Source organism: Schistocerca piceifrons, chromosome 2 (genome assembly GCF_021461385.2).
Source record: "Schistocerca piceifrons isolate TAMUIC-IGC-003096 chromosome 2, iqSchPice1.1, whole genome shotgun sequence".
Taxonomy (NCBI): domain Eukaryota; kingdom Metazoa; phylum Arthropoda; class Insecta; order Orthoptera; family Acrididae; genus Schistocerca; species Schistocerca piceifrons.
In genome coordinates this window covers 355,903,766-355,916,157 of record NC_060139.1, presented here as the reverse complement: position 1 = coordinate 355,916,157, position 12,392 = coordinate 355,903,766, and the positions used below count along the sequence as shown (strand labels likewise).

At 49.1% G+C, this 12,392-nt stretch overlaps 14 non-coding genes across 14 annotated transcripts; 9 read left to right on the top strand and 5 right to left on the bottom strand.

Moving 5' to 3' along the window:
• The first annotated feature begins 720 nt into the window (after window positions 1-720).
• Trnat-ugu lies at window positions 721-792 on the top strand. The gene has a single exon. It is a non-coding gene; the product is annotated as a tRNA-Thr (tRNA).
• A 601-nt stretch (window positions 793-1,393) lies between these two features.
• On the bottom strand, window positions 1,394-1,466 carry Trnav-uac. The gene has a single exon. It is a non-coding gene; the product is annotated as a tRNA-Val (tRNA).
• Window positions 1,467-1,701: 235 nt separating this feature from the next.
• On the top strand, window positions 1,702-1,773 carry Trnap-cgg. Its single transcript has one exon. It is a non-coding gene; the product is annotated as a tRNA-Pro (tRNA).
• A 1,643-nt stretch (window positions 1,774-3,416) lies between these two features.
• Window positions 3,417-3,488, top strand: Trnat-ugu. The gene has a single exon. It is a non-coding gene; the product is annotated as a tRNA-Thr (tRNA).
• A 601-nt stretch (window positions 3,489-4,089) lies between these two features.
• On the bottom strand, window positions 4,090-4,162 carry Trnav-uac. Its single transcript has one exon. It is a non-coding gene; the product is annotated as a tRNA-Val (tRNA).
• Window positions 4,163-4,397: 235 nt separating this feature from the next.
• Window positions 4,398-4,469, top strand: Trnap-cgg. Its single transcript has one exon. It is a non-coding gene; the product is annotated as a tRNA-Pro (tRNA).
• Window positions 4,470-6,106: 1,637 nt separating this feature from the next.
• On the top strand, window positions 6,107-6,178 carry Trnat-ugu. The gene has a single exon. It is a non-coding gene; the product is annotated as a tRNA-Thr (tRNA).
• Window positions 6,179-6,779: 601 nt separating this feature from the next.
• Window positions 6,780-6,852, bottom strand: Trnav-uac. Its single transcript has one exon. It is a non-coding gene; the product is annotated as a tRNA-Val (tRNA).
• Window positions 6,853-7,087: 235 nt separating this feature from the next.
• On the top strand, window positions 7,088-7,159 carry Trnap-cgg. Its single transcript has one exon. It is a non-coding gene; the product is annotated as a tRNA-Pro (tRNA).
• A 1,644-nt stretch (window positions 7,160-8,803) lies between these two features.
• Window positions 8,804-8,875, top strand: Trnat-ugu. The gene has a single exon. It is a non-coding gene; the product is annotated as a tRNA-Thr (tRNA).
• Window positions 8,876-9,476: 601 nt separating this feature from the next.
• On the bottom strand, window positions 9,477-9,549 carry Trnav-uac. The gene has a single exon. It is a non-coding gene; the product is annotated as a tRNA-Val (tRNA).
• Window positions 9,550-9,784: 235 nt separating this feature from the next.
• On the top strand, window positions 9,785-9,856 carry Trnap-cgg. The gene has a single exon. It is a non-coding gene; the product is annotated as a tRNA-Pro (tRNA).
• Window positions 9,857-11,497: 1,641 nt separating this feature from the next.
• On the top strand, window positions 11,498-11,569 carry Trnat-ugu. The gene has a single exon. It is a non-coding gene; the product is annotated as a tRNA-Thr (tRNA).
• Window positions 11,570-12,170: 601 nt separating this feature from the next.
• Trnav-uac lies at window positions 12,171-12,243 on the bottom strand. The gene has a single exon. It is a non-coding gene; the product is annotated as a tRNA-Val (tRNA).
• Between the last annotated feature and the right edge of the window lie 149 nt (window positions 12,244-12,392).

Genomic DNA, 12,392 nt, shown 5'->3' with positions numbered 1-12,392 from the left:
CCGTTCCTGAGCTCGTGGAACGGCCGAATCTGTAGTTGTTTCCAGATCTCTCCCACACAACGGCCTCCCAGAAGCTTGGATTACAGAAGTACGCCACTACTCCCAGCCGGAGATTCACGTTTGAAAGCAGAATGACATGAGCTACACGCAGCTCCGATTTTTTTTTTTTTTTGTGTCTGACCTACTTTGAAAGACTTTTTAGTCGATTTACTTACTACTATCGCTGTTGGAAACCAGGTGATAACCACACAGTATTCTAGAGACGATGAGGTAATGAAAATTTAGAATAAGTAAAACAGTATCATAAGAAGTTGTGCGGTGGAGCAGCACATGCAATTCACGCTTCCTAGATAATCGTTACTGCATAGAATAATTCTGTTGTCTGCGGCGTCTTCAGTATCCGTCTTCTGGAAATTTTGCTTGCAGTATATCGTGCAATCTTTTCGTTATGAGTTGGTGCTTGGTTTCCCGATGTTCTTTTGTTTAGTGCATTCGCCTTCTCTTAACCCTGAGAAACCACATACCGAAACTGAGGCACTGCCGGCTGATCATAAGCAGTGCTCGATGAAGTTATTTCGCTTTCTGTTCGTTGCCTTTAATATTCTTCTCATCAGTGGTGAGTGCTGCCTGCAGAAAGCGTTTATCTTGCGAATTCACGTGAAAGTTTGTGTTCCCTGTGAGGTCCAATACTTGGGATTAACTTAACTGCTCCAGACAGGTGGCTCGTTGGTCTAGGGGTATGATTCCTGCTTTGTGTGCAGGAGGTCCCGGGTTCAAATCCCGGACGAGCCGTGCCATTTTGACCGTGCTGAAGAGTAGGTGGAACTCAGTCCCGGTTGCAGCTCCTCAATGAAGAGTAGACGCCTGTTATAGCACGTGGATATAACAAGAATGCGGCACCAGTAAAGTACGTAGGTGGAATGCGATAGAAACGCAGACGGTAATTATGCATGCAACGGAAAACAAGGTTGTCTTTGCGGAATATGTGCACCGTGAGTGGAGATTCAGCTTAATTGTGCGACAGTCTACCCTCATCTTACTAGCGACGGCAACAACCAAGGGGTGGCATGTAAGATTGAGCGTGGCTAAGAGTTTCTCATTATTAGTTAGCATCACACTTTGACAGAGCTGTGACAAGGCGAGTAGGGTGAGCTCAGGAAAGCCAGTAGCAAGCGCACTTGAAGTAGCCCTGAAGAACCGGATTATAAATTTTGCCAGCCATAATGGAGCTAGGGGCGTTCTCAGTTACCAAATACCGGTGCAATAAGAGAGCAACAGTATTTGACAGTAAAATGACGCCCTATCCGTCTAGCATACGACATTGCTTGTCTCTGCATACGCGGACGTGAGGTCATCTCGGAAATGAAATCCGAAATATAGATTAAAATTGTTGTGTTCCCGCCCGGGATCGAACCGGGGACCTTCTGCGTGTAAAGCACACGTGATAACCGCTACACCACGGAAACGACGGTCGTTTTCATGTACCACCCGGAGACTCGTAATAGCAACAGTTTGTCTTCTGTGTTAGCAAGGGCATCGGCTACGAGCTCCCTCCGATTCGTGAAGTTCCTATAGTAAAAGACGTCGATAAAAACAATCCAACCGCGACAGACAGGGAGAACGCTGGCTGAGCTGCAGCCCTACATGGTGAGACCATCAAAGGTGGCGTCATTCACATGCAGTGCGTTTTCGGAACGAATAGGCTCGTTGGTCTAGGGGTATGATTCCTGCTTCGGGTGCAGGAGGTCCCGGGTTCAAATCCCGGACGAGCCCTTGCGTTTTGTACAACGGTGTGGCAACAAATCGCATGGCGGCGGCTGTTTCGCGCATTTCCAGGCCTCCAAGTCAGCGCTAAAATCCGACAACCAGTTCTGAAACCGTTTCATGTTTCATTTGAGCCATGTGCACCCTGCTGATGGAACGTTTGATTTAAATGGTCACAGTAGAGATCGTAGCAAGTGTCTTGCTGAGTGCGACGAAAACGGCTTTCCGCCCGCAATCCAACCGGGGACCTTCTGCGTGTTAGGCACGGCGCCTGGGCTCGGCGGCAGCTGCTGCTCTTTCTGTCCTTACGAGATACCGTCGATTCGCGCAGTCGTTATTGCAAAAGATGTCACTAAAGGCAATCGCTTCGTTAGCGGCACGGTGCCTGGGCTCGGCGGCAGCTCTACATGGAGGCACCAGCAGCCCAGCCAGGCCGCCGCCGGCACCGGCGCGCCACAGCGCAAGGAGCCGGCGGCCGCCCTGGAATGCCCCCTGTCGTTGCATATTCCACCCGCCTTATATCCTCTCCATGTCTGACTCACTACCCTAAATGACACTGCAGTCTACGTACTTATTACTACCGCTTTTGGAAGAACCAAGGCGCAGCATTCTAGTGTCGAACCGGTATTGCAAATTTGGATTAAGCAAAATTTTATTGTGTGGTCGAGCGACAGCCTCATCTCGCTCTTCCTACATGATCGCCTCTTGTGCGGAATAATTCCTAGCGCGCCGATGGCTTCAGAGTTGGTCTTCTCGAACTTTTGCTTTCGCACTGCATTCCGCAATCTTTTCGTTATGAGTTGTGTGCTTCGGTTTCCCGACTTTCTTGTGTTTAGTGCGTTTGGCTTCTTTTAACCCCTAGCCACCGCTTGCCGAAATTTCCACACTGTCGTCCGTCGATCTGCAGAGCTCGACGAAGGCATCGCGGCCGTTCCTGAGCTCGTGGAACGGCCGAATCTGTAGTTGTTTCCAGATCTCTCCCACACAACGGCCTCCCAGAAGCTTGGATTACAGAAGTACGCCACTACTCCCAGCCGGAGATTCACGTTTGAAAGCAGAATGACATGAGCTACACGCAGCTCCGATTTTTTTTTTTTTTTTTTTGTGTCTGACCTACTTTGAAAGACTTTTTAGTCGATTTACTTACTACTATCGCTGTTGGAAACCAGGTGATAACCACACAGTATTCTAGAGACGATGAGGTAATGAAAATTTAGAATAAGTAAAACAGTATCATAAGAAGTTGTGCGGTGGAGCAGCACATGCAATTCACGCTTCCTAGATAATCGTTACTGCATAGAATAATTCTGTTGTCTGCGGCGTCTTCAGTATCCGTCTTCTGGAAATTTTGCTTGCAGTATATCGTGCAATCTTTTCGTTATGAGTTGGTGCTTGGTTTCCCGATGTTCTTTTGTTTAGTGCATTCGCCTTCTCTTAACCCTGAGAAACCACATACCGAAACTGAGGCACTGCCGGCTGATCATAAGCAGTGCTCGATGAAGTTATTTCGCTTTCTGTTCGTTGCCTTTAATATTCTTCTCATCAGTGGTGAGTGCTGCCTGCAGAAAGCGTTTATCTTGCGAATTCACGTGAAAGTTTGTGTTCCCTGTGAGGTCCAATACTTGGGATTAACTTAACTGCTCCAGACAGGTGGCTCGTTGGTCTAGGGGTATGATTCCTGCTTTGTGTGCAGGAGGTCCCGGGTTCAAATCCCGGACGAGCCGTGCCATTTTGACCGTGCTGAAGAGTAGGTGGAACTCAGTCCCGGTTGCAGCTCCTCAATGAAGAGTAGACGCCTGTTATAGCACGTGGATATAACAAGAATGCGGCACCAGTAAAGTACGTAGGTGGAATTCGATAGAAACGCAGACGGTAATTTTGCATGCAACGGAAAACAAGGTTGTCTTTGCGGAATATGTGCACCGTGAGTGGAGATTCAGCTTAATTGTGCGACAGTCTACCCTCATCTTACTAGCGACGGCAACAACCAAGGGGTGGCATGTAAGATTGAGCGTGGCTAAGAGTTTCTCATTATTAGTTAGCATCACACTTTGACAGAGCTGTGACAAGGCGAGTAGGGTGAGCTCAGGAAAGCCAGTAGCAAGCGCACTTGAAGTAGCCCTGAAGAACCGGATTATAAATTTTGCCAGCCATAATGGAGCTAGGGGCGTTCTCAGTTACCAAATACCGGTGCAATAAGAGAGCAACAGTATTTGACAGTAAAATGACGCCCTATCCGTCTAGCATACGACATTGCTTGTCTCTGCATACGCGGACGTGAGGTCATCTCGGAAATGAAATCCGAAATATAGATTAAAATTGTTGTGTTCCCGCCCGGGATCGAACCGGGGACCTTCTGCGTGTAAAGCAGACGTGATAACCGCTACACCACGGAAACGACGGTCGTTTTCATGTACCACCCGGAGACTCGTAATAGCAACAGTTTGTCTTCTGTGTTAGCAAGGGCATCGGCTACGAGCTCCCTCCGATTCGTGAAGTTCCTATAGTAAAAGACGTCGATAAAAACAATCCAACCGCGACAGACAGGGAGAACGCTGGCTGAGCTGCAGCCCTACATGGTGAGACCATCAAAGGTGGCGTCATTCACATGCAGTGCGTTTTCGGAACGAATAGGCTCGTTGGTCTAGGGGTATGATTCCTGCTTCGGGTGCAGGAGGTCCCGGGTTCAAATCCCGGACGAGCCCTTGCGTTTTGTACAACGGTGTGGCAACAAATCGCATGGCGGCGGCTGTTTCGCGCATTTCCAGGCCTCCAAGTCAGCGCTAAAATCCGACAACCAGTTCTGAAACCGTTTCATGTTTCATTTGAGCCATGTGCACCCTGCTGATGGAACGTTTGATTTAAATGGTCACAGTAGAGATCGTAGCAAGTGTCTTGCTGAGTGCGACGAAAACGGCTTTCCGCCCGCAATCCAACCGGGGACCTTCTGCGTGTTAGGCACGGCGCCTGGGCTCGGCGGCAGCTGCTGCTCTTTCTGTCCTTACGAGATACCGTCGATTCGCGCAGTCGTTATTGCAAAAGATGTCACTAAAGGCAATCGCTTCGTTAGCGGCACGGTGCCTGGGCTCGGCGGCAGCTCTACATGGAGGCACCAGCAGCCCAGCCAGGCCGCCGCCGGCACCGGCGCGCCACAGCGCAAGGAGCCGGCGGCCGCCCTGGAATGCCCCCTGTCGTTGCATATTCCACCCGCCTTATATCCTCTCCATGTCTGACTCACTACCCTAAATGACACTGCAGTCTACGTGCTTATTACTACCGCTTTTGGAAGAACCAAGGCGCAGCATTCTAGTGTCGAACCGGTATTGCAAATTTGGATTAAGCAAAATTTTATTGTGTGGTCGAGCGACAGCCTCATCTCGCTCTTCCTACATGATCGCCTCTTGTGCGGAATAATTCCTAGCGCGCCGATGGCTTCAGAGTTGGTCTTCTCGAACTTTTGCTTTCGCACTGCATTCCGCAATCTTTTCGTTATGAGTTGTGTGCTTCGGTTTCCCGACTTTCTTGTGTTTAGTGCGTTTGGCTTCTCTTAACCCCGAGCCACCGCTTGCCGAAATTTCCACACTGTCGTCCGTCGATCTGCAGAGCTCGATGAAGGCATCGCGGCCGTTCCTGAGCTCGTGGAACGGCCGAATCTGTAGTTGTTTCCAGATCTCTCCCACACAACGGCCTCCCAGAAGCTTGGATTACAGAAGTACGCCACTACTCCCAGCCGGAGATTCACGTTTGAAAGCAGAATGACATGAGCTACACGCAGCTCCGATTTTTTTTTTTTTTTGTGTCTGACCTACTTTGAAAGACTTTTTAGTCGATTTACTTACTACTATCGCTGTTGGAAACCAGGTGATAACCACACAGTATTCTAGAGACGATGAGGTAATGAAAATTTAGAATAAGTAAAACAGTATCATAAGAAGTTGTGCGGTGGAGCAGCACATGCAATTCACGCTTCCTAGATAATCGTTACTGCATAGAATAATTCTGTTGTCTGCGGCGTCTTCAGTATCCGTCTTCTGGAAATTTTGCTTGCAGTATATCGTGCAATCTTTTCGTTATGAGTTGGTGCTTGGTTTCCCGATGTTCTTTTGTTTAGTGCATTCGCCTTCTCTACCCTGAGAAACCACATACCGAAACTGAGGCACTGCCGGCTGATCATAAGCAGTGTTCGATGAAGTTATTTCGCTTTCTGTTCGTTGCCTTTAATATTCTTCTCATCAGTGGTGAGTGCTGCCTGCAGAAAGCGTTTATCTTGCGAATTCACGTGAAAGTTTGTGTTCCCTGTGAGGTCCAATACTTGGGATTAACTTAACTGCTCCAGACAGGTGGCTCGTTGGTCTAGGGGTATGATTCCTGCTTTGTGTGCAGGAGGTCCCGGGTTCAAATCCCGGACGAGCCGTGCCATTTTGACCGTGCTGAAGAGTAGGTGGAACTCAGTCCCGGTTGCAGCTCCTCAATGAAGAGTAGACGCCTGTTATAGCACGTGGATATAACAAGAATGCGGCACCAGTAAAGTACGTAGGTGGAATTCGATAGAAACGCAGACGGTAATTTTGCATGCAACGGAAAACAAGGTTGTCTTTGCGGAATATGTGCACCGTGAGTGGAGATTCAGCTTAATTGTGCGACAGTCTACCCTCATCTTACTAGCGACGGCAACAACCAAGGGGTGGCATGTAAGATTGAGCGTGGCTAAGAGTTTCTCATTATTAGTTAGCATCACACTTTGACAGAGCTGTGACAAGGCGAGTAGGGTGAGCTCAGGAAAGCCAGTAGCAAGCGCACTTGAAGTAGCCCTGAAGAACCGGATTATAAATTTTGCCAGCCATAATGGAGCTAGGGGCGTTCTCAGTTACCAAATACCGGTGCAATAAGAGAGCAACAGTATTTGACAGTAAAATGACGCCCTATCCGTCTAGCATACGACATTGCTTGTCTCTGCATACGCGGACGTGAGGTCATCTCGGAAATGAAATCCGAAATATAGATTAAAATTGTTGTGTTCCCGCCCGGGATCGAACCGGGTACCTTCTGCGTGTAAAGCAGACGTGATAACCGCTACACCACGGAAACGACGGTCGTTTTCATGTACCACCCGGAGACTCGTAATAGCAACAGTTTGTCTTCTGTGTTAGCAAGGGCATCGGCTACGAGCTCCCTCCCATTCGTGAAGTTCCTATAGTAAAAGACGTCGATAAAAACAATCCAACCGCGACAGACAGGGAGAACGCTGGCTGAGCTGCAGCCCTACATGGTGAGACCATCAAAGGTGGCGTCATTCACATGCAGTGCGTTTTCGGAACGAATAGGCTCGTTGGTCTAGGGGTATGATTCCTGCTTCGGGTGCAGGAGGTCCCGGGTTCAAATCCCGGACGAGCCCTTGCGTTTTGTACAACGGTGTGGCAACAAATCGCATGGCGGCGGCTGTTTCGCGCATTTCCAGGCCTCCAAGTCAGCGCTAAAATCCGACAACCAGTTCTGAAACCGTTTCATGTTTCATTTGAGCCATGTGCACCCTGCTGATGGAACGTTTGATTTAAATGGTCACAGTAGAGATCGTAGCAAGTGTCTTGCTGAGTGCGACGAAAACGGCTTTCCGCCCGCAATCCAACCGGGGACCTTCTGCGTGTTAGGCACGGCGCCTGGGCTCGGCGGCAGCTGCTGCTCTTTCTGTCCTTACGAGATACCGTCGATTCGCGCAGTCGTTATTGCAAAAGATGTCACTAAAGGCAATCGCTTCGTTAGCGGCACGGTGCCTGGGCTCGGCGGCAGCTCTACATGGAGGCACCAGCAGCCCAGCCAGGCCGCCGCCGGCACCGGCGCGCCACAGCGCAAGGAGCCGGCGGCCGCCCTGGAATGCCCCCTGTCGTTGCATATTCCACCCGCCTTATATCCTCTCCATGTCTGACTCACTACCCTAAATGACACTGCAGTCTACGTGCTTATTACTACCGCTTTTGGAAGAACCAAGGCGCAGCATTCTAGTGTCGAACCGGTATTGCAAATTTGGATTAAGCAAAATTTTATTGTGTGGTCGAGCGACAGCCTCATCTCGCTCTTCCTACATGATCGCCTCTTGTGCGGAATAATTCCTAGCGCGCCGATGGCTTCAGAGTTGGTCTTCTCGAACTTTTGCTTTCGCACTGCATTCCGCAATCTTTTCGTTATGAGTTGTGTGCTTCGGTTTCCCGACTTTCTTGTGTTTAGTGCGTTTGGCTTCTTTTAACCCCTAGCCACCGCTTGCCGAAATTTCCACACTGTCGTCCGTCGATCTGCAGAGCTCGACGAAGGCATCGCGGCCGTTCCTGAGCTCGTGGAACGGCCGAATCTGTAGTTGTTTCCAGATCTCTCCCACACAACGGCCTCCCAGAAGCTTGGATTACAGAAGTACGCCACTACTCCCAGCCGGAGATTCACGTTTGAAAGCAGAATGACATGAGCTACACGCAGCTCCGATTTTTTTTTTTTTTTTTTTTGTGTCTGACCTACTTTGAAAGACTTTTTAGTCGATTTACTTACTACTATCGCTGTTGGAAACCAGGTGATAACCACACAGTATTCTAGAGACGATGAGGTAATGAAAATTTAGAATAAGTAAAACAGTATCATAAGAAGTTGTGCGGTGGAGCAGCACATGCAATTCACGCTTCCTAGATAATCGTTACTGCATAGAATAATTCTGTTGTCTGCGGCGTCTTCAGTATCCGTCTTCTGGAAATTTTGCTTGCAGTATATCGTGCAATCTTTTCGTTATGAGTTGGTGCTTGGTTTCCCGATGTTCTTTTGTTTAGTGCATTCGCCTTCTCTTAACCCTGAGAAACCACATACCGAAACTGAGGCACTGCCGGCTGATCATAAGCAGTGCTCGATGAAGTTATTTCGCTTTCTGTTCGTTGCCTTTAATATTCTTCTCATCAGTGGTGAGTGCTGCCTGCAGAAAGCGTTTATCTTGCGAATTCACGTGAAAGTTTGTGTTCCCTGTGAGGTCCAATACTTGGGATTAACTTAACTGCTCCAGACAGGTGGCTCGTTGGTCTAGGGGTATGATTCCTGCTTTGTGTGCAGGAGGTCCCGTGTTCAAATCCCGGACGAGCCGTGCCATTTTGACCGTGCTGAAGAGTAGGTGGAACTCAGTCCCGGTTGCAGCTCCTCAATGAAGAGTAGACGCCTGTTATAGCACGTGGATATAACAAGAATGCGGCACCAGTAAAGTACGTAGGTGGAATTCGATAGAAACGCAGACGGTAATTTTGCATGCAACGGAAAACAAGGTTGTCTTTGCGGAATATGTGCACCGTGAGTGGAGATTCAGCTTAATTGTGCGACAGTCTACCCTCATCTTACTAGCGACGGCAACAACCAAGGGGTGGCATGTAAGATTGAGCGTGGCTAAGAGTTTCTCATTATTAGTTAGCATCACACTTTGACAGAGCTGTGACAAGGCGAGTAGGGTGAGCTCAGGAAAGCCAGTAGCAAGCGCACTTGAAGTAGCCCTGAAGAACCGGATTATAAATTTTGCCAGCCATAATGGAGCTAGGGGCGTTCTCAGTTACCAAATACCGGTGCAATAAGAGAGCAACAGTATTTGACAGTAAAATGACGCCCTATCCGTCTAGCATACGACATTGCTTGTCTCTGCATACGCGGACGTGAGGTCATCTCGGAAATGAAATCCGAAATATAGATTAAAATTGTTGTGTTCCCGCCCGGGATCGAACCGGGGACCTTCTGCGTGTAAAGCAGACGTGATAACCGCTACACCACGGAAACGACGGTCGTTTTCATGTACCACCCGGAGACTCGTAATAGCAACAGTTTGTCTTCTGTGTTAGCAAGGGCATCGGCTACGAGCTCCCTCCGATTCGTGAAGTTCCTATAGTAAAAGACGTCGATAAAAACAATCCAACCGCGACAGACAGGGAGAACGCTGGCTGAGCTGCAGCCCTACATGGTGAGACCATCAAAGGTGGCGTCATTCACATGCAGTGCGTTTTCGGAACGAATAGGCTCGTTGGTCTAGGGGTATGATTCCTGCTTCGGGTGCAGGAGGTCCCGGGTTCAAATCCCGGACGAGCCCTTGCGTTTTGTACAACGGTGTGGCAACAAATCGCATGGCGGCGGCTGTTTCGCGCATTTCCAGGCCTCCAAGTCAGCGCTAAAATCCGACAACCAGTTCTGAAACCGTTTCATGTTTCATTTGAGCCATGTGCACCCTGCTGATGGAACGTTTGATTTAAATGGTCACAGTAGAGATCGTAGCAAGTGTCTTGCTGAGTGCGACGAAAACGGCTTTCCGCCCGCAATCCAACCGGGGACCTTCTGCGTGTTAGGCACGGCGCCTGGGCTCGGCGGCAGCTGCTGCTCTTTCTGTCCTTACGAGATACCGTCGATTCGCGCAGTCGTTATTGCAAAAGATGTCACTAAAGGCAATCGCTTCGTTAGCGGCACGGTGCCTGGGCTCGGCGGCAGCTCTACATGGAGGCACCAGCAGCCCAGCCAGGCCGCCGCCGGCACCGGCGCGCCACAGCGCAAGGAGCCGGCGGCCGCCCTGGAATGCCCCCTGTCGTTGCATATTCCACCCGCCTTATATCCTCTCCATGTCTGACTCACTACCCTAAATGACACTGCAGTCTACGTGCTTATTACTACCGCTTTTGGAAGAACCAAGGCGCAGCATTCTAGTGTCGAACCGGTATTGCAAATTTGGATTAAGCAAAATTTTATTGTGTGGTCGAGCGACAGCCTCATCTCGCTCTTCCTACATGATCGCCTCTTGTGCGGAATAATTCCTAGCGCGCCGATGGCTTCAGAGTTGGTCTTCTCGAACTTTTGCTTTCGCACTGCATTCCGCAATCTTTTCGTTATGAGTTGTGTGCTTCGGTTTCCCGACTTTCTTGTGTTTAGTGCGTTTGGCTTCTTTTAACCCCTAGCCACCGCTTGCCGAAATTTCCACACTGTCGTCCGTCGATCTGCAGAGCTCGACGAAGGCATCGCGGCCGTTCCTGAGCTCGTGGAACGGCCGAATCTGTAGTTGTTTCCAGATCTCTCCCACACAACGGCCTCCCAGAAGCTTGGATTACAGAAGTACGCCACTACTCCCAGCCGGAGATTCACGTTTGAAAGCAGAATGACATGAGCTACACGCAGCTCCGATTTTTTTTTTTTTTTTTGTGTCTGACCTACTTTGAAAGACTTTTTAGTCGATTTACTTACTACTATCGCTGTTGGAAACCAGGTGATAACCACACAGTATTCTAGAGACGATGAGGTAATGAAAATTTAGAATAAGTAAAACAGTATCATAAGAAGTTGTGCGGTGGAGCAGCACATGCAATTCACGCTTCCTAGATAATCGTTACTGCATAGAATAATTCTGTTGTCTGCGGCGTCTTCAGTATCCGTCTTCTGGAAATTTTGCTTGCAGTATATCGTGCAATCTTTTCGTTATGAGTTGGTGCTTGGTTTCCCGATGTTCTTTTGTTTAGTGCATTCGCCTTCTCTTAACCCTGAGAAACCACATACCGAAACTGAGGCACTGCCGGCTGATCATAAGCAGTGCTCGATGAAGTTATTTCGCTTTCTGTTCGTTGCCTTTAATATTCTTCTCATCAGTGGTGAGTGCTGCCTGCAGAAAGCGTTTATCTTGCGAATTCACGTGAAAGTTTGTGTTCCCTGTGAGGTCCAATACTTGGGATTAACTTAACTGCTCCAGACAGGTGGCTCGTTGGTCTAGGGGTATGATTCCTGCTTTGTGTGCAGGAGGTCCCGTGTTCAAATCCCGGACGAGCCGTGCCATTTTGACCGTGCTGAAGAGTAGGTGGAACTCAGTCCCGGTTGCAGCTCCTCAATGAAGAGTAGACGCCTGTTATAGCACGTGGATATAACAAGAATGCGGCACCAGTAAAGTACGTAGGTGGAATTCGATAGAAACGCAGACGGTAATTTTGCATGCAACGGAAAACAAGGTTGTCTTTGCGGAATATGTGCACCGTGAGTGGAGATTCAGCTTAATTGTGCGACAGTCTACCCTCATCTTACTAGCGACGGCAACAACCAAGGGGTGGCATGTAAGATTGAGCGTGGCTAAGAGTTTCTCATTATTAGTTAGCATCACACTTTGACAGAGCTGTGACAAGGCGAGTAGGGTGAGCTCAGGAAAGCCAGTAGCAAGCGCACTTGAAGTAGCCCTGAAGAACCGGATTATAAATTTTGCCAGCCATAATGGAGCTAGGGGCGTTCTCAGTTACCAAATACCGGTGCAATAAGAGAGCAACAGTATTTGACAGTAAAATGACGCCCTATCCGTCTAGCATACGACATTGCTTGTCTCTGCATACGCGGACGTGAGGTCATCTCGGAAATGAAATCCGAAATATAGATTAAAATTGTTGTGTTCCCGCCCGGGATCGAACCGGGGACCTTCTGCGTGTAAAGCAGACGTGATAACCGCTACACCACGGAAACGACGGTCGTTTTCATGTACCACCCGGAGACTCGTAATAGCAACAGTTTGTCTTCTGTGTTAGCAAGGGCATCGGCTACGAGCTCCCTCCGATTCGTGAAGTTCCTATAGTAAAAGACGTCGATAAAAACAATCCAACCGCGACAGACAG